The 20775-nt window shown below is 41.2% G+C and overlaps 1 protein-coding gene and 1 long non-coding RNA gene across 20 annotated transcripts in view; one reads left to right on the top strand and one right to left on the bottom strand.

The window, feature by feature from the left end:
- Positions 1-20775, bottom strand: part of TENM3 (teneurin transmembrane protein 3) — a 2732592-nt gene that overhangs the window by 1631845 nt on the left and 1079972 nt on the right. The gene's annotated exons all lie outside the window — the stretch shown is intronic.
- The window catches only part of LOC742938 (uncharacterized), a 96868-nt gene that overhangs the window by 1854 nt on the left and 74239 nt on the right, over positions 1-20775 (top strand). The window contains exon 2 of the long non-coding RNA XR_169542.4: positions 1526-1652. This is a non-coding gene — a long non-coding RNA (uncharacterized LOC742938). The remainder of the gene's footprint in view (positions 1-1525; positions 1653-20775) is intronic.

Raw genomic sequence — 20775 nt, 5'->3', positions numbered from 1 at the left:
CAGGCACATGCCACCAGGCCCAGCTAATTTTTGTATTTTTAGTAGAGACAGGGTTTCTCCATGTTGGCCAGGCTGATCTCGAACTCCTGACCTCAGGTGGTCCACCCGCCTCGGCCTCCCATAGTGTTGGGATTTCAGGTGTGAATCACTGTGCCCAGTAAATATCTTCTTGAGTGCTCTCTTCAGCCCTGGAGGTAATCGTTATGACCACAGATCATTTCTCCAGATTCTTTTGATTGTCTAAAATCTAATGTCTTTACTAACTTTTTATGGGATCTTTGACCTCCTCCACAGTGTCCTCAATTAATTGGACCATAGTTTTGGGTTGTTAGCTTGACACCGTAAGGGGTTGTGCTTTTAAGAAACACAATGTCGGCCGGGCGCAGTGGCTCACGCCTGTAATCCCAGCACTTTGGGAGGCCGAGGCGGGCAGATCATGAGGTCAGCAGATCGAGACCATCCTGGCTAACACGGTGAAACCCCATCTCTACTAAAAATACAAAAAATTAGCCGGGCTTGGTGGCGGGCGCCTGGAGTCCCAGCTACTCGGGAGGCTGAGGCAGGAGAATGGCGTGAACCCAGGAGGTGGAGTTTGCAGTGAGCCGAGATCGCGCCACTGCACTCCAGCCTGGGCGACAGAGCGAGACTCCGTCTCAAAACAAAACAAAACAAAACAAAAAAACCCGCAATGTCATGTTCCATTTCGGTACAGTTAGAAATTCATATTCAGCCTTAGTAAAACATCTGAAACATCAAGTGTCTTTTTTGTTTGTTTTTGCCTGATAAAACACTGTGCACAGAATGGCTAGTTAAGTATAATGATGAACTTCCTATGGTCATAAAGAGTGCAACCTTTCATGAGAACTCATTTAAAATAAACTAAAATGCCACACACACTTGGCATGGAATATCATATCTTTATATTAAATTTCAAAGACATAATGAAAAAGAAAACCACCATCTCCAGTATGTTAAAACATTTCAACTTATTGGAAAATATTACTGAGCATGGGTTTATATTTCTTAAATAATTTTACTAATCACTAAATTAAAATCTCCATATGTGGTAATATAAAAATGAATAAATCTTGCTCAAATAATATATTAAAATGTTTAGAGGAGAAAGGTATTGTGTCATTTTAAGAAAACTCAGAATAGTTTTTATTTTAGTAATTACCTACAAATGAATAATTACATTCAATATGGTCTGTAAAAACCCAAAACTCTCAACTATGATGTATAGAAAACAGAGCTCCAGGTCTGGACAAAAGGTGTAAGCATCGGGGCCCAAAACACAGAAAATGTGGAACTTAGTGTAAATTGAGTGTTCTTTTAGAATGCTTAGATGCCTAATTATAAAACTAAGTTCTTTCTATGTAGTGCAGTCATGCCAAAATAATCTCTTCTACGCAATATTCTTTATACTACAAGTTATCTCCTTCTTTCTATCTCTTAGCAGGTATATGAATAATCCAAAACCGTCTTCCTCCCTTTTTCCTCCCTCCCTGTCTCCATCTTTCCTCAGACACCCACAGAATTTAACAGAAATCGAAGGTGTGGAAAGGATCTCAGACAAGCGAATCCATCACTGTTACTGTACAGATAAGAAATGGAGGCCAAATAGGATTAGCAACTTGCTCAGGACTCCACAGGTAATAAGACTCAGAATCCAAATATGTATCTTCTGCTTGCTGGTGCATTGTTCTTTCTTTTATACCACACCATCTGATAGCCTCGCGTTCTCAAGGGCTTTCTAGTGTTTATTACTACAAGAAACAGGCCGGACCCCACTGCGTGGCATTAGAGCCCCACGGATTTTCCTCGGAGGATCCTTTGTCATTTGTGCTTCACAACTGAACTCCCCACTGCAAGACTTGGCGGGGGTGGAGGGAACCTGTCACAGGAGGGTGTCCGTGGCAAGGCTGGTAACCAGATTTTGATTTCAAGTATCCATTTAATCATTATTTCAATAAATATTTATTGAGCACCTATTGTTTACCAGACACTGTTCTAAATATCAGGCATATAGCAATGGACAAGAACACTGTCTTCATGGATTCCACATTTTCACAGTGAGAGACAGACAGACAGCTAATAGATAGATAGATAGATAGATAGATAGATAGATAGATAGATAGATCATACATACATACATACATAGAGATATGTGAGAGATGGATGATTTATAGATAATAGGTATATAGGTAGAAAATAGATAATGAAAGAGAAATAAGAGAGAGATAGATGATAGATAATAGATAAGTAGATGAAAAAGAGATGAGAGGGATGGATGATAGATAGATAAGAGACAGAGATAGATGATAGAGAGAGATTAAAAATGTCAAATGGTGGTAACTTGACAACTCTGTGGAGAAAAATAAACCAGGCAGGGAGTTAGGGAGCTTAAGGAGTGGGGTTGCTTTTTTTTATGGGTGCTCAGAATAGGCTTCAGTGGTAGGGACTCTCCAAGAAGATGACTGAGGAAAGAGTAAGAGAGTCACGCAACGCATGGGCTTCCGGGGAGATATGCAAACCACAGCACCTACATTTTACAGGTATCACTCTGGCTTTGGTGAAATAGACTGTAGAAATGCAAACAAAGAAGCAAAAAGTCTAATTGAAATGTTATTGCAATTCAGGCAAAAGTTGATGGTAGCTTGGGCCAGAGAGGTCGTGATGGCAATGTTTAGCAGTGGTAGGGTGTTAGATCTATTTTGAAGGGAGGGCCAACAGAACTGGCTGGTGACAAGGATTTGGGATGTGACTGAGAACAACTAAAGAGATACCCACTGGCATCTTCCAATTGGATATGTCAGGTAGGCCATTGGATACAGGAATCTGGAGTTCAGGGAAGAGTTTCAGACTACAGCTGTAACGTTGGGACTCATCAACTTCAAATGTAATTTAGCCATGAAACTGGATACTCTCACCTGGAAAGTCATGCAGTACAGAGAAGGAATCCATGGATTGAGCTCTGGGACAATCTACAGTGTAGACATCAGGGAGATGAGGAAGAAACAGCATAGTAGACTGGGAAGAAGAGGCTATGAGGTAGGAGGAGGAAAATCATGAATGAGTGGCGCTCAAAATACCAAGTGCAGAAAATATTAAGAGAAGGAGAAATTGACCACATGTGTCGAATGTTGCTCATAAAGAGTAAGATGAGAACTGTGGGTTGCACAATCCATTTTGCAAAGAAATGGGTATTGGAGACTTGGCCTAGGAAGGCCTGGGGAGTGGTGGGGTCAAAACCTAATGTTTCCCGTGTTCTATAGAAAAAGGAAGCATAGGAGTTGGAGACAGATATGGGATAAATGTCTTCTGATACTACTAGCCATCTACTAGGATAGGCTAAGGAAGGCTTCTTAGAGGAGATGAGACGAAACTGGTCCTAAACTTTGAACAGAACTTTGACAGGTAGATTTCCTGGAAGGAGCAGTGTTTCTGTTAAATTGAATTTTTTGAGAAAAAAAGTTACTGGTGGAAAGGTCAAGATATGCTAGCATGAAGAACAGCACCTAGAGCAATGGTGTTAGATGGCAAAAGGAGAGGTGTCCTTGGAGGAATGGAAACCCTGGGTGAGAGAAGAGGCCACACTATGGAGTCTAGGTGTTTTTCCTGCATGTGGAGGTATGGCACGGACAGTTTAGGACAGGATAGTGAAACCATCTGATCTCAGGAAGGTATCTCTAGTTCCAGTTTATTGGCTGGAGTTTCAGAAGAGAAGATGAGTGCAGAGAAGCCAGCTGAGTTGCTGTCATAACACCTCAGGGGAGAGATGAAGAAAGGAGGCACTAAAGCCTTAGCAGTTGAAATAAATCATAAAAAGCAAAGATTGAACAAAGTATTTTGGAGGTTTGATAGGATTTATTAACTTCTTGGATATACAGTAGGAAATGGGAAGGCATTTGCAACTAAAGGTGAGTGGAGTTTTGGTGATGTCATTAACTGATGCAGCAAAGAGGGCCCAATCAACAATGAATTTGGGGTGAGAACATTGTAGCCCGACCCGTGCTGCTAAGGAGGTTTGTGCCATTTATTCATTCTCTCTTCTCTCTGACAGTCGCTCTTGACTTCAGTTTAATCACACACACAAAAATGAAGAATTAGAATCTGAGACCCATTTAGCTGCAGTAATCCATGATTTCAGCTCTAACAACAAAATTTTAGTCTTAGCCTACCAAGTTTGAAGTGTCATTAAGAAATGGTATATAAACACCATCGAATATTGCATAGCCATGAAAAAGAAGGAAATCATGTCCTTTGCAGCAACATGGATACAGCTGGAAACCATTAGCCTGAACAAACTAATGCAGGAACAGAAAACCAAACAGCACAGGTTCTCACTTACAAGTGGGAGCTAAGCACTGGGTACTCCTACACACAAAAATGGGAACCATAGATCCTGGGGACTGCTTGAGAGGGGAGGAAGGAGAGGGTTGGAAGGCTACCCATTGGGCACTATGCTCACTACCTTAGTGACGAGGTCATTTTGTACACCAAGCCTCAGCGGCATGCAATGTGCCCATGTGATATGGTTTGTCTTTGTCTCCACCCAAATCTCATCTGAAATTGTAATCCTCAAGTGCCAAGGGTGGAACCTGGTGGGAGGTGATTGGATCATAGTGGCAGTTTCCCCCATGCTGTTCTCATGATAGTGAGTTCTCATGAGATGTGATGGTTTCACAAGGGGATCTTCCCCTTTCATGCTCTCTCTCTCTCCTGCAACCTTGTGAAGAAGGTGCTTGCTCCTTCTTCACCTTCCACGTGATTGTAAATTTCCTGAGGCTTCTTCCCCAGCCATGCAGAACTGTGAGTCAAACCTCTTTCCTTTATAAATTACCCAGTCTCAGTTAGTTCTTTACAGCAACGTGAGAACAGACTAATACACCATGTAACAAACCTGCATGTGTATCCATTGAACTTAAATAAAAGCAGAAAAAAAATTTTAAAATAAAGTTTTTCTCTCTTTGCACTTAAAAAAAAAAAAGAAATCAGTATATGCAAATATTCAAAGGACTTATAGAAAAGGGCCTAAGGAGAAACGTCTAAGGGTGGCCAAATCTTAAAGATTTGAGGATCAAGTAGCTGGAGTATAGAAGGATCTAATTTAGGTCCCGGCTGTAGAGGAGAAGCCTGCCACAGTGTCAGCTTTCCGGAGCTGGAAAGGGGTTTATCCCTGGCAACTAGAAACAGCCTGAGCCTCCAGCGGCACTGGGCCATGCTTCCCTTCCAAGGTTCGCAGTCCCTGCCGGTGTACACAGAGTTGCACGGCTTTACCTTGAGAAGCAGAGCCTTAGTTCCTTTAAGTATGGTGCTATGAAAGCCTAAGCCCATACACATTTTGAGAGAGAATTAGGCCGAAGTGCTTAAAAAGGAAGCTTTCTCATCAGATTTGCAGATCCAGTGGTCTCCTGTCTTACTCATTTTTCAATCTGTTTGAATCCATGCCAGATCTTTCTGCTAACTCTAGCAGGGGACATACCCTTGGGGACATGATGCCTGGAACATAGTAGGTGACCAACAAATATTTGTAGTCTCCTGGTCAGATTGCTCAGAGGAGAAGAATACTGAGATTAGAAAAACTTGCTACTTGATCACCTCCTTTTTGCAGGAGGCTGGAAATAAACAAATAAAAAAGGCAACTAGATAGAGGCAAGTCCGTACTTCTACATGTAATGCTTTCTAGAATACATACATGAAAGACAAACAATAGATCAATAGATTCACAGACTAGAAAGGGAGTTCTTTTTCAGTAAAGTTAACCACACACACACACACACACAGGTACATGCACACGATTTACTTCCCAATTCGATCTCTCCTTTAAATCTAATTCCAATATTGAAACACACACACACACACACACACACACACACGTAGATTTATTTCCCAATCTGATCTCTCCTTTAAATCTAATTCCAATATTGAAACACACACACACAGTACACACACACATTTATTTCCTAATTTGATCTCACTTTTAGATCTAATTCCAATATTGATCTAGTATCTTGTATATTCTCTCCAATGTAGTTTTTCCCAACCTGTAATTCACACTGAGCCCTCATTAGTCCAATGAGAGGCTGACTCAGAGTTTCCTGCTAGAAACACACCTAAACATTTCTGTTGATTGTGTTGTGCTTATAAAAACAGACATTCCTATTGCTAGTCTCTACTCTTTCATATTTCAGCTTTCCACTCCTACTTCTTATATAAGGACAAAAATCTAACTCAATCTTCAAGTAATTTTACAAACAGGAACTGCTGTATAGCTAAGTATGGGTGTGTTGATGAAACAGAACTAGTGTCTGGCAAGAGCAAGCAAGTGATATTTTGAATGATTGTTAATCATTTCAGGAACCGAATCCCAAATATGCACAAGAAATGCATCTTAGAGGGGTAAGGTCTAATGGGCAAAAGTGCTTGAGAGGTAAAGTGTGAAAGTTTGGGCTGTCTTGTCAAATATGTGTGGCCTTTATAAATCTTATTGTTGAGCAGTTATAAGATTGGAGCAGGTTACTAACATTTGTTGCACACTTAACTGTGCAGCAAGCCTTGTACATATTGACTATACATGTGTGTGTGTATATATATGTGATATCATTTATTCTTTTCACTGATCTTATGTTGATGTATTATGATTTTTGTTTTTCAAATGAGAAAACTGAGGTTCAAAGACATTAGTAACTTGCTCGAGGGCACAGAATCAACCCATGTAAATGTGGGGGTCCAGTCCTCGTTCAGGGGCACTGGCCACTGCAGGGCATTCTGGGTGATCTATAGCATCACCTGAAAGCAATGCAAGCTTGCTCCAGGAGTTCTGGTCTTCAAGCACTTTGATCCTTGGGATCATGTCACGCTACAGTGATTTCCTGGCAGGGAAGAACAATTAGGTTCCTGTGAAATATCCTGGCATCTGTCCATCCTCCATGAATGCAGCCTGACATAACCCCCCCACAGTCGTCACAGAAGACACACTGGGTTTAAGGCTAATATGTTCTTTTAATAGTTAATTCTGGAAGCCTACCAAGAGCTGCCATCATTTGAATTTGGCATGATTTCATTGATGCTTGTTGCTCATAATTTCATTATTCTCCAGATGTTAATGTATTTTTGTGTGCAGCTAATTTTTCTTTTGCCAATTATCTCTGTCAGAATTGTAAGGCAATTATCTTTCTGGTTATTTATTTCCATGTATATTTTACTAAAAGGTAAGCTCCACGAGGGTAGGGAATGTGTTTTTGTTCAGTGATTACAACTTCATAGCCCCAAAACAGTGTCTGAGGTGGGTGTGTGCCCAATAAATACTTGTCATTTGAATAAATAAGCGAAAAATATACCCGTAATTTTCCTGTTTTATGGAGGCTATGAAAACAGAATGCTTAAAAAGATTATGAATGGGCTGGGTGTGGCAGCTAATGCCTGTAATCCCAGCAATTTGGGAGGCCAAGGCAGGTGGATCGCTTGAGCTCAGGAGTTCAAGACCAGCCTGGGCAACGAGGTGAAACCCCATCTCTACAAAAAAGTACAAAAATTAGCCGGGCATGGTGGCGGGCACCTGTAGTCCCAGCTACTTGGGAGGCTGAGGTGAGAAGATCCCCTGACCCCAGGAGGCAGAGGCTGCAGTCAGCCGAGATCACTCCACTGCACTACAGCCTAGGTGACAGAGAAAGATCCTGTCTTTAAAAAAAAAAAAAAATATATATATATATATATATATATATATATATATATATATGATTAGATGGTTAAAAAAAAAAGTCGGTGTTCATGCTTCTACCTGTAGATCATCAAGTGCAAATTTTGAATCCAGAGGGATTTAATCTTTGGGTTGTACTTCTCGGCTCTTTCAGGACCATCATGTGTGATCAACTCGAAGAAAGCGAATCACTTAGTTTTTTCATTTTAGCAACAATACTAGTACAAAATGACTTATGCTAACATTCTTCCTATATATATTTCAATTAAAAATAGTACGCTGAATAATCCACTTTTTATTATCTACATCACCTCTCCAGTCTGTATGCTTCATTAACTGACAATTTGTTATCTCTATTTTTAATCACTCCGTAAGAGATGGAATTAATTTTTCCTATGTCTTCTTTCATTTTCTCGGCTAAACACATCCACTTTTAATGATTTCAAAATATGGTCCCTGTTAGTCATTTTTCTGCCTTAAAAGCTGAATCTTAGGTGGACATTTTGGAGGCCTAGGAGGCATTTTTGTTCTTCTTGTTCAAGCTTTAAACTGTCCTTTTCTTTTCCATATGAGCGACTGTAACCCACATGATATTGGGCATAAAGTGTTTAAGAAGTATTGTCCAGAACTACTCCTGCCTGGGGGACAGTAAATGATATTATACGAAGTGTCATGGTACTGTGCAAATAGGGAATTCATTTTCAATTCAAACTGCAAGCAGGAAGACACTCTTCCCTGCCAAAGGGGGTTTCAAACCCCTCATTAATAGAGTCCACAGCAGACTCGGCCAGCAGGAGAAGAAAAGGCAGCCACCAGCGTGGAGGATGCCGTGCCCAGGCCTGACACCCAGATTAGAGCACTGGGCCACAGCACACAGCAGCTGCTGATAAGGTTAACAAGCAAATCTTGAGCGTTCGCAGCCTCTCCTCTAAATAAACCCATATGCAGAGATTTCAGTGTCCTGAATCAAGAAGTGGTCAGTTCAGTGCAGATCTCAGATTGAAGCAAGGCTCCAGAGAAGTTCTCCAGTGAATGCTTCCTAAGGAGGGAGGGGGGCTGATAACATAACCCTGGGGTGTCCTTTTACTTCTGTGGGTATGGATTCCTCGGATAAATGCTACGCACTCACTTATTATTAACAACAACAAAACAAAAACAAAAACAAGAACTTTATTTGGGGAATAAAGTTTATGAGTTAAAAAATCTCTGGAAGCATTCTATACAAATTCCTAGATGGCATAGTAATCCTACTTCATTTATTATATCAAGTTTATTTTTCCCAGAATCTTCAAAACTACATGGGCGGAAGTTTTTCTGAGTATCCTCTTCCAGATCAGTACATTCCAAGCTTTAATGTGCCCGCGAATCACCTGGGGGCATTGTGAAAATACGGCTTCTGATTCAGAGGATCTGAGTGGGTCTTAGATTCTGAATTTTTAACCCGCTCCTAGGCGACGCAGAATCTTCTAGTCCATGGACCAACGTTGAGTCGCAAGGCTTTAGGTTACACAATCTTGTACACAACTACAAAAAGTAGTGATGCTGATCATAACTTCACAGAAACCCTTACTATACCCGGGAACCACTCCTCCCAAGTCAGGTAAGGGCACTCAACATTAGTTGGCATTTTTTTGTGGGGGGTGAGGAGAGCGGGAATTCCCTCTCCCATACTCTGAGGCTAACTAGTAAGGTAATAACACCTTCACAGGGTTTTTGTTCAGACTGACTGGCTGTGTGTTTTTGCCCTTTTAAAATAAATGTTGATATCTTTGGTCTGGAGGAAACAAAGGAAGTCACGTGACTTGGAATTCCTGGTGGTGTCTTGAAGATGGCTGTTCTGTTTCTCAAGCAAGGAGGAGGAGAATAACATATGGATATATTGCGGGCTGCCCGTGCCATCTTCTGAATTGCCAGACCACGTTGTAAGGTGCAGCAGATGGCCGGAGCAGCGGGACGTGCCAAATGCTGCACTCCAGAGCCCTTCCGCAAGGTGCTTGCTCTGGGAGCAGTAGCAGAGCTCAAGAATATGCTTACGGCCCTTCACAAAGACAAATTATCTGGTAGCTCTTCAGATGGTGCTAGCAAAATCATCTCATTGGGTGGATGATTTACCTCCGCTATGCACTGGCAATTCAACACTGTATTAGGAAAGGGAAAAAATAACTTATTAAAGGTTTTCAAAATACAAACTTTTTTTTCCCAGAACTTGGGCAAAAAGTGCTGATCTCTGATGAGTTCATTCCTTGCAACAACAGAGGAAATGAGCTCAATTTCCTGTCATGGATGAAGCCCTCACCTCCTCTCCTGCCTCCTCTCCCTCTGACGTCCTCTAGGCCCTTCTGCTTTGGACAGCGTGGCGGTGCCCTTCCATCTTGACCGGCCTTTCTGGCCACCATGTTTTTCCTCTTAGGTTTTGTGCCTTCCCACAATGCTCTGCCCTACCTGGTTGTTTAAATTTGACTCATTCTTGAAGACACACCCATGTTCTAGCTCCGCCTAATGGTCTTTCCAACCTGAAGTAATACTGCCTTCCTCCACACTTGTCAGATCCCATCATTTGACAGGCAAGAGTGTCTCTTTGTGACAGTTCTTAATTTTATTGTCCTTCTGTAACTTCTCAAATGGACATGAGTTCTCTCTTCATTTAGCTGATAAGCTTCTTTAAAGTGACAAATATTCTTAGAATTTTCAAAAGCATGGCCGTCGATAAATACCTTCTTACTTAGGTTTTGAAGTGAAACACAAGGCAGGTATAGACCGTGGCCTTCCTCTCAAGGCCCAGGGCCCCTGAGCCCTGTGTTCAGAACTTCAGTGCTCATGAACACAACACCAAAGACAGCAGCAGGGATGCCAAGACTGAGGCCCCATTTCTCTTTCCTCCCAGCAATGGGTTGAGGACAACCCTTTCTCCTTCTATAGTAGCTGTCCTGCTGATTTGCTTCTTGGGCTCCATGGATTGGAGTAGGTGAAGTGGGGGTAGCCATGCTTATGCCTGAGGGTAGCTGATGCTGTTATTTCCCGTGTCTTATTCTCCCATCATTACTCAGGAGACTTCTTATCCTAGGAACTCCAGGACCTGAGTCTGGATTTGTGTAGCACACACTGGATTCAAAAATATATTGTTAGTTGTCATAATAATGTTACAGAAAGCCATTATTTTGTTTTGAATCAAATTTGAAATCCTTCCTTGGAAGGAGCCCCCACTCACTTCAAGCCAATTGGCTTAATATCTCCATCACCTAGTCATTCCACACAAGCCTTTTCCAAGCTGTGCCATATTCTTGGAATGCTCTCTCTTTCTGTCTGCCAAGCTATCTCTCTTCTATCATCCAAATAGCTCATGAAATCCCAGCTCCTGTACACAGTCTTCCAGAACTATTTGGAAAAGGTCTAATAGCTTCCCTCTGCACCATCGGGTGTGAGCATTAGCCACTTAAGGCTCTCTCACTCCTCACTGCTCTGCTAATGCACTTGTTCTTGAAATGGACACCAAGTTACATTGACCAATGTTTTGCATTGCTCAACTGTCTGCATTTTTTGCCCTTATATAGATTGTCTTTATATTCAGATTTGTTTAGGCTCATGGTCTACTTTTGACAGATTCTACGGAAATAAGACTATAACTAAATCTCTTCTTACAGTGCTGAGTGCTGAGTGTAATATCATGTAGACACAGATACTTAATGCATAAGGAGATTTCTCAGATTTGACTTTTTAATGCACAAAGAATATGGAACATATTTAATATTTCACAAGTCCACCAGGATCTGCCAGAGAACTCTGTTAGCCTTGGGCAAGGATGGCAATTTCCATGGGGGTTCATTTCTCAGATGGCTGCGCAGTAGCTGCCATTGGTAGTAATTGTAGGCAGTGCAAAGGGGAATTAATAGGATGTCTTCAGCGCTGAGGGACAAGATCAGGAAAGGTCATTCTCTGAGAGGGAAATCTAGTAGGAGCATAGCATGGCTTAGAGTAGTAAGCTAAGAGAGCTTCCCTTCCATTAGAGAAGGCTGAAGAAAGCAGTGCTAGGAACAACTGGGAAACCACCTTCGACTTGGCAAGTGCCTGGCACAGAGTGGGTGCTCACTGTGGATTTGTCAAATGCAAAAAGGAAGCAGCTATTTCAAGAACAGCAATGTAAGCTACAACCTAATTGTTGCATTCCAGCCTACCTGTCTGAGGAAATAACTTGCTAACGGAATTTTCTGGGGGCTGTCTGAAAGGTTCCAGAGGGAGCCAAGGAGGAAGAGAAAGTATTTATGTTTATCCAGCAATGGTCAAAAGAGAAAAATACCATTGGCAGAACCAGCTACATAATTTGCAGCACCCAGTACAATAAGAAAATGTAGGGTCTCTTGTTCAAAAATTATTATGTTCTCACTCATAGGTGGGGATTGAACAATGAGAACACATGGACACAGGAAGGGGAACATCACACACCGGGGCCTGTTGTGGGGTGGTGGGGGGGGAGGGATAGCATTAGGAGATATACCTAATGCTAAATGATGAGTTAATGGGTGCAGCACACCAACATGGCACATGTATACATATGTAACCTGCACATTGTGTACATGTACCCTAAAACTTGAAGTATAATAAAAAAGTTATTAAGAATTTCAAGACAGTGACAGCACAGCATTAAGCCAAGCACAAGGCCCCAGTAACGCAGCAACTGCCCAGGTTTCATGCCCTTACAGATGCTCTGTCCAGTAGATGTGATTATTGTCACTACTTCTCGTCAGCCCATTTAGATCACTGGCCTAATCCAAAAGCTGGACAAAAATATCCTCCTTCCCAATAAACCTTTTCTGAAATAAGATACATATGGGTCACAAACTCTGGTACCTTTTTACCAGAAGGGTGATTGATTGTTGGAAAAGAAGAGCTCAATTTTATTCAATCCTCTTTCAATTTCCACATTAGTCATTTGAGATTTTAATTCGCATGCACATTTGGTCTCCGTCTCCTTGTAGCTGCACATCTTGTGTAAATCCCTTGAACTCTCTGTCCATTCGTTCTTGTCATCGTAAAATGGGGATGCTAAACCTCATCTCTGGGGTTGATTAGTATTAGGTTGGTGCAAAAGTAATTGGGGTAATATTTACTGACATCCTGAGTGTGAATCTTCTGGTGTAAACAATTCACTTCCTGAGAATTCCCCACACTCACAGTTGTGTGCATAAATCCTTCATCTGATACTGGATAAGTTAGCAGGTCTCCAGGTGTGCAATGGTGAGGACAAGGTCCCTAATATCAATCTATGGAAGAGGCAGCTTGGGCAATTATCTGGCCTCCTCACTCTCCCTGTAACAGAATTTACCCATGAAAGTCTGCAGACCTTGTCGCTGGGGAAGAAGGTGGGAGAAAGAACAAGAACCCAAGACATTTCTGTTGCATTGCTTATTATCTGCAGTTGGATGCTATCAACTGCAGTCTACTAACAGCCTATTTCATTTCAGGGAGGAGACCTGAATGAAAGAATGGTGGGGATTGGGTGAAGGTAGGAATAAAGAGAGATGGAAAACAGATTCTGCACTTTGACAAGTTGGATGCAAAGATACTGTAGTCTATTTGATCAAAGTGGGGGGAAAACACTTTTGTCAAACTGTCTGCTTTGTTTACGGGCAGTGCCATTCTTGCACATCATTTGCCTCTTTGCATAAATGCTCTGTCTACATTTTTTATTCACCGTTGGATGATCAGTGTCCAAGGCATGTTTTTCTCTGCAACAGATTTATTTAAATTTACTGAACTCTTAAGCAGTCAGCTTACAGCAACTACTATAATCTCTTCTTCTTTACTTACAACCAAAGACACGTATCACACAAAGAATAATAAAAGTATGAGGAGGATTAGGAGAATTTTGTGTCACAGTGAACAAAGCTCAGCTAGCATTATGCTTTAAAAATAATGGCTTTTCTGTCTCATGGGCAAGGAGAAATAACTTTTCCACCACATAATAAATTTATTAGCCTTTTTGGCCTCATCATTCCTACCTTAACTTAGATACAGCATCAAAGACAAGAACATCTGTTCGACAGTAATATTTCCAATTCAGCGTCTTTAACATTCACTGCTTGCTGCTGCTCCAAAGTTACTGCGTGAGCGCCACCTGGTGGCAGTTTTGTAGGTTGCGCAATGTAATATCACATAAAGGTAAAGTATGGGAGTTGGATTTTTCTTTTCACCACGCAAAGAGCTTACTAATAGGCAAACGTCTTGAAATAATTGCCATAAGTCAGGAGTCTGTAATACACCTTAGAAACAGTAAATAGTACATTCTTCCCTTTTATTGTTACCTAAACCCAGCCGTTTCCCTTTTTTTTCACACCTTGCTATTTCTGACTGAAATCTCGTTTTTCCTTTGCAGCTTATTCCAACGTGTTCTCCCATACACTCCTAACCCCTTCAAGATGTAACTCTTTATGTAGTTCCTTCAGAAAGCCTTCCTGGTCCTGTGTGTTTCAAGATTCCAAGAGAAACAGACAGCACATTAAAACTGGATTATTGGAGAAGAGTTAATAATTCTAAAAAGCGCTGACGGAAGTGTGGGCAGGATAGAAGGAACGCACAAATGATATTGCAGACTTCCAAGAGTAGTAACCAGTGCCCCTACTACCTAGTTCTAAAGGCGCAAAGGGACAGTGGGCTGTGGGGAGCGGGGGGTCTGACAGGCAGGTGACCTCTGTGGAGTGTCCAGGTCTTCCTATTTCCTATGGATGCTCCTCATTGGCCAATCCCAACAGCAAACCTGAGATCAAGGGAAGCCGGTCCCCTTTGCCCCTGGAGGCATGGGCCATGGAGAGAAAGGCATTGATAGGAGGTGTAGGGTGGTTAACAGAAGGCATCCACCACTGTCCCCAGCCTGAATCCCTCCCCTGTCATCACGGTCACCCATGGATGATAATGCATTTATAGATAGAAGATCAAAAGATTAAATATAGATACAAACCATTATATTGAAAGACTAAATGATGGAACAAATCACAATTTCCCAAGATTTATAACTTATCTTTCCTCTCAGACTACTATCTACCCATTCTTAGCTACCTCTAACTTCCTTCATTCAATGCTGCTATACCTCAGCATTTGCCTTGTTTAAAGGTATGCTAAGGGTATGTTAATAGCAGCTATGCTTCAGGTTCTGCTAGTAGGGACCTATTGTCATTTATCACTTATCATGGACCAGAAACTTGAGGATTCAATGTAATAAATTAATGTTAATGAATGTCTGCCATGTTCATGTCCCATCTTTCATTTTTTGAAGGGCATCTCAGACTTCACCGAGTACATTCTTGCTCTCTCTTCCACTCACTCTCCCTTGCGTCTCTCTGTCTTTTTTGAAATTGGGGTATCTTTGAAAGGTGCCCTCACTGTCTAATTAAGTAGGGGAAACATAGCAACAACTTTTAAGTTCAAAACAGCAACGAGCAGCCTGGTCTTTGGGGGAGGTTGCATTTGCAGGTTGGTATATCAGTCCCAAAGTGAGGGGAACTTGCAAAATTAACATGCAGCCTTCATAGATATGCTGACATGAATCCGCAGGAATCTGCTGAAGTAGAAGGAAAGGGGTACTTCAAAGCATTTGAGAAAGTCTGTGCTGACTTTCACATATGTCTTGGAGCAGCTCATGATTTTTGACACACAGTGCAGTAACCTGAACAATGAAACTTTTTGTTTGTTTTTTTTCTTTTTCTTTTATTATTATACTTTAAATTTTAGGGTACATGTACACATTGTGCAGGTTAGTTACATATGTATACATGTGCCACGCTGGTGTGCTGCACCCACTAACTCATCATCTAGCATTAGGTATATCTCCCAATGCTATCCCTCCCCCCTCCCCCCACCCCACAACAGTCCCCAGAGTGTGATGTTCCCCTTCCTGTGTCCATGTGATCTCATAAACAATGAAATTTTATCCTAATTATGGTCTTTCTTTGAAGAGACCACATATCCTATTCATTACACCTAGATCTTTAAGTTTTCCAAAAGGTCTTATGAAATTCCTTTATTCATTTGCTACTTGTTGATTTGGTTTTGTTAAGAAGAAGTGCTTCATGATTACCATCAAAATAACAAATAATATTGATTATGCCACATTCAAATTTTTGGGTGATAATTAAAAATCTCTAGACATGAAAACAAAACTGAACACAGGAAGTGACTCAGAAATTATTAGGCTACAAGTATTTCATAATTTGAGATTTTTAGGTGGGAAGAAATTTTGTAGAATACACATCATTCTACTTTTATAGAATTAGATCATTCATGCCTTGCATTTTATAAATGAAGAAAATGAGATCAGGAGTTCCCTCACACAGTCAAAGACAGGGGCTAAGTAGTTGCAAATTTAAAACCATAGCCTACATAGCATGAGTCCTCACCCAGTGCTGATAATGTTAAAGTAAAATAGGACTTGATTATGTGCAAGGGTGATTCTACTAATACAAAACATGTGTTGGTGTTCTTTTTCTGAAGTAGAAAAAAATAGGAAGATTGAAATCATCTTCTACCTCCTTCTTCTCAACACATTTAATAACAGTGAGAGGGTAAAAAATAAAGAATGGTTTTGTGGTTCAGAGTCAGAGGAGAATAAACTCATATACTCCAAAAATCACCATCTATCAAAGTATTGCTCGTTCCTTGCAGACTGGAAACTGGGTAAAGAGGAAATTGAGGGGCAGGGAGTGAGAGAGATGTTTTGGATGTGAAAGAGGTGTGCATGGATGTGAGGGTGCATGCTGGTGTTTTGGGATCCTTGAGGGTCAGGGACCTCCAACGCGGTTGGCATCATAAGCATTGTGACCTATGGAGCCTTCTCAAAGAGCCCATTACTGAGCTTGGCACGGATGGCAAAGGTGGCAGTGATATTGCCAATAAAACAAGCTGCCTGGGCAAGGATCAAAGGCAAGCATGCACCTAGCTCTGGGCCCTTTACTCTTTTTCTGGACTGCATAAGCCCTGGCGTGCTACCACAGCCCAAGGGCAGGAGAGGGCACTCCAAATTGACTGTTATTGGACTTCTTGTCAACCTTGATGACAGTGACCTCACGCTGGATTTAATCTGACTTAGAAAAATAAGAAAAAAGGTGACTTTTTATGCACCCTGAGCACCATGGAGCAAGTTGCACCTGTTTAAGAGTAAATTTTCCATTGTTACAATATGAAAGTTATTTTGATGGGTGAGGGGTGATGATAGCTCAGTACTAAACAGATCGTTTCATTCACCAACTTTTATTTTTAGAAAGTGTCTTTTTTTTTTTTAAGAATAGCGTTTCTTACGATACCATTTTTCTGGCCTACCTAAAAAGAGAAAAAATGGATTTTTACGATTGTTTTTGTAGTAACATAAGCTCTTCAGGGCAAAGGGTTTGTGCAGTGAATTGCAGCCCAGCATGAAATTTTACAGCTGAATTATGAACCCCTGCCAATAAAAGTTTACAACAGAACAGCCTGGCTCTTCTAGCTTTAGGAACAGAGGTGGAGAAAATATACGTGAGATCACAGATACTATTATCCTGGAAATATGATATTAATGATTGCACAATTTGAGAATAAAGAATTAAAATGTGTGAATGAAGTTAATTAGAAATACTTGAGAGATACGTCATTTATTACCCAAGTCGTGTGCACATTATTTACTTTATACAAATGTAAACTCAAAATGATTTGACATCTCTTTCAATTTCATAATTAAATTAGAAGATTTGAGAATTCACAGGTTTTAAAATGAAACTACTATTGACTTTAAATTATCCCTGTTAAGAGGGAAAGTAATAGAATGAATAAATTAAATTTACTCAACATACTGCAATGTTGTATCATTAATTTCCCTCCTAAAGAAAATTATTTGCCTATTGAACACATTTATACCACAATTACCCATACAGTCAATATTTTAAAGAATCAAGGAGGTATTTTTTTTTTTAACACAGAGATATGATTGGCTATGCTTTATTTTGGAATGGGGTGGAGTGGAGCAGGATGGGGGACTCAGGCAATCAAATAGAGCCATTAATACTTGCCAAATAGATTTAAAATAAAGAAATAAGGTGCTCTATTTCTTAAGTAATTGAAAATTCCTTGAAAGGTCCTAAATACAAACCTCCATAAATATAGCCGACTTTCTATGGGAATCACATCAACAGAACTGTGCTTCGATCTGCCTGACCTCCCCTGCCTCCAATCTTTTTCTTACCTGATGGTGATAGGCTCAGCGTATGAGGCCCAGGAATATTCTGGACAGTAGGAAACATTCATATCATTAGTTCTCATTGCCTAACATCCAGGGCTTGTAGGAAAATTATGACCTGACAGGTAGAGTAGGGAGGACTATCGGGGGTCATGAACTCCACTACTGACTCTGCCGTTTGCAACGATGGTGCTTATGTAGAAAGTCGCCTAACTGCCATCTGCTTCAGTGTCCTCCCCAGCACAGTAGGAACCACCATTCACCGTGACAGGGGAGCTTGGACTCACAGGGTCTCAGCTGGAAGAGGTGTAAGTCATCAAAGGGATGCTGGGAGGATTTGGATGGAATGTTATAGCAAAGCATTTTACAGAAATAAAGTGCAGAGTGGTATATCCACATTGCTTTTCTTTAGGGAAGAGCCACTCTTACTATAAGCTGTAGTAGCCAGAATAACTTATTTCACAGACAAAATGGGAATCATCACCACCATCACTAAATGATATATTTTCCCTATGTTCCATGCAACAATGTCTTGTCTTCTGAAACTGCCGAGGAGTGTACATGTGCATGTTCATTCATTTGTTTAGTTGTCATCCAGTAATTTAGCGCCTACCAAGTTTCAAACACTGCTGGATGCTGGAAATCCTGGTAAATACAACATATCTTTACTCTCAAGGAGCTCACCGTCTTAGGTGAGGGAACACCAAGTAAGCCAACAGACACATCTGGCAAATAATTACAGGGTGGTGCAGAAATGCATAGAAAAGAACCTGATTAAAAGAAGAATGGGGGTGGGGGTTGCAGAGAAGAACAGAAGCGTTCTTAGAGGAGGTGTCAGCTGTTTAATCCTTTTGACATTTCAAGGATGAGAAACCCATTGATAGAGGAAATGGGAGAGTAAAGGAACTGGATACGGCAACTTCTGGCAAAGGAAAGGGCCAAAGGCAGGAGAGAAAGCAGCAATCAGGGAATTTTTGTTGAAGATAGTTGGCATCCGAAAAATGATTAGCTTTGCATTCTACAAAGATAATTCAGAGGTGAATGGACGAAAGGGGAGGAAGAAACAAAGGAAACATATTGTTTACTTGTATGTTTCTGATTTCCCACAATGAGCATCCATTATCTAGACTCTTTAAATTTCAATGTTCAGGACCTGGTGGCAGTGGCCGTGAGAATGCACCTCTTAGATCAACTACAAGAATGTAATTGACATAGGGCCCCAGCTACTGGGCTCTGAAATTCATCACAGCCTCAGCTCCAAGGCCGGGCTTCCCACTGGTGACTCCCAGCCAATGACTGAGCATGGCGGCATACATAGACAAGTCATTTCCTGGGAGCCTGGCTTCCCCTCTTGGAGCACCGTGACTCGTAACTCCCAGCAGCCTTGCTGCACCTTCTTTTCTTTTCTTTTTTTTTTTTTAAGACTGCGTTTTGCTCTTGTTGCCCAGGCTGCAGTGCAGTGGCACAATCTTAGCTCACCGCAAACTCCGCCTCCCGAGTTCAACAATTCTCCTGCCTCAGCCCTCCCGAGTAGCTGGGATTACAGACATGTGCCACCATACTCGGATAATTCTGTATTTTTTGTAGAGACGGGGTTTCTCCATGTTGGTCAGGCTGGTCTTGAACTCCGACGTCAGGTGATCCGCCTGCCTCAGCCTTCCAAAGTGCTGGGATTACAGGCGTGAGCCACGGTGTCTGGCTCGCTGCACCTTCTTTAGACTGCAAAATGCCGTCTCCTCTCCCTTCTTCGAGTTAGACCAAAATATCACAGTCTGAAACTCTCCTAACCTCTCTGCTCCCTCTCCATTTTCACTCATAGGTATTCCCCCTAATAAAGTCCTTGCACATAACATCGCCGCATATTGGCATCTGCTTCTCAGAAGACTTGCGCTACTATACTGGCACAGTATGGTTTATCAAATAAATACTCCCTATATAAATACAAAATTTTGGATGACTCGAAATTAAGGTTAAGTCTTATTAATTCTCATTTTTATCCCAGTACCTGGCAAAAGAAGATAGCCCCATGGTTTTGGAAGAATGACAAAAAGAATAAATGAGCCTAGTGTTGATCACGTGACAATGTTTTCCCTTTATAGTTCAAGGTGATATATTAACCATGCTAATTTTTTTATGAATGCAACAAAAAACTTGAGAAGCAATGAGCTTTTTGATCACTGAGAAGCTGTCTTGTCCGATGTGATTGGAAGCAGTAGTGAGGTTAACTTTAGAAAGTCAGTTAAAAAGGAGAAATCATAAAAGTGATTCACATCTTAATATTTTATTACCACTCAAAACATATTCATATGCATCTATTTGTCAATGTTTCATAGAGTCAAGAGCTTTTCTCTGAGTGGAGTTCACTGAATTGGCTTCTAGTGTTCTTCTTTTCCTGCATTAAACACACTCTCATAAGTTGCCTGTAATTTGTGGTTGTGATTCCTTTAGAGTTGAACTGGAACTTCAATCTAAGTCTAAATTCCATCCAGATTTCAATAATTTTCCCTAAGTATTTGGTAGTTGTCTTGCCTATACCTAATGTTAGAGTTTATATATGTCTGTGCATGTGACCTGGATTTACCAGCAGGGTCTCCACTTCCGTGGTCGTGTTTCCATGTGAAATAAGTTACAGTCAGCCCTACTGACGACCTTTACCACTAGGTAGCAGAAGGAAAGGCATGGGGAGAAGCAGCTGAACTGACTCAGACAAGATAATTTCTTTCTCTCTTGTGAACCCAACCTTTCCACAGGATTGACACATCTCCTGCCTCTTCACAGCAATACATTTTCCAACTCTGTGGTGAAGGCTACCAGTTGCCCAGAGCTATCTATTATTCCACAAGCATGCCTCTGAAATTCTGGAATGATGCACCATTGT

Source organism: Pan troglodytes, chromosome 3 (genome assembly GCF_028858775.2).
Source record: "Pan troglodytes isolate AG18354 chromosome 3, NHGRI_mPanTro3-v2.0_pri, whole genome shotgun sequence".
NCBI lineage: Eukaryota > Metazoa > Chordata > Mammalia > Primates > Hominidae > Pan > Pan troglodytes.
The sequence above is the reverse complement of the archived record's forward strand: the minus strand, read 5'-3'. Positions and strand labels throughout refer to the sequence as shown.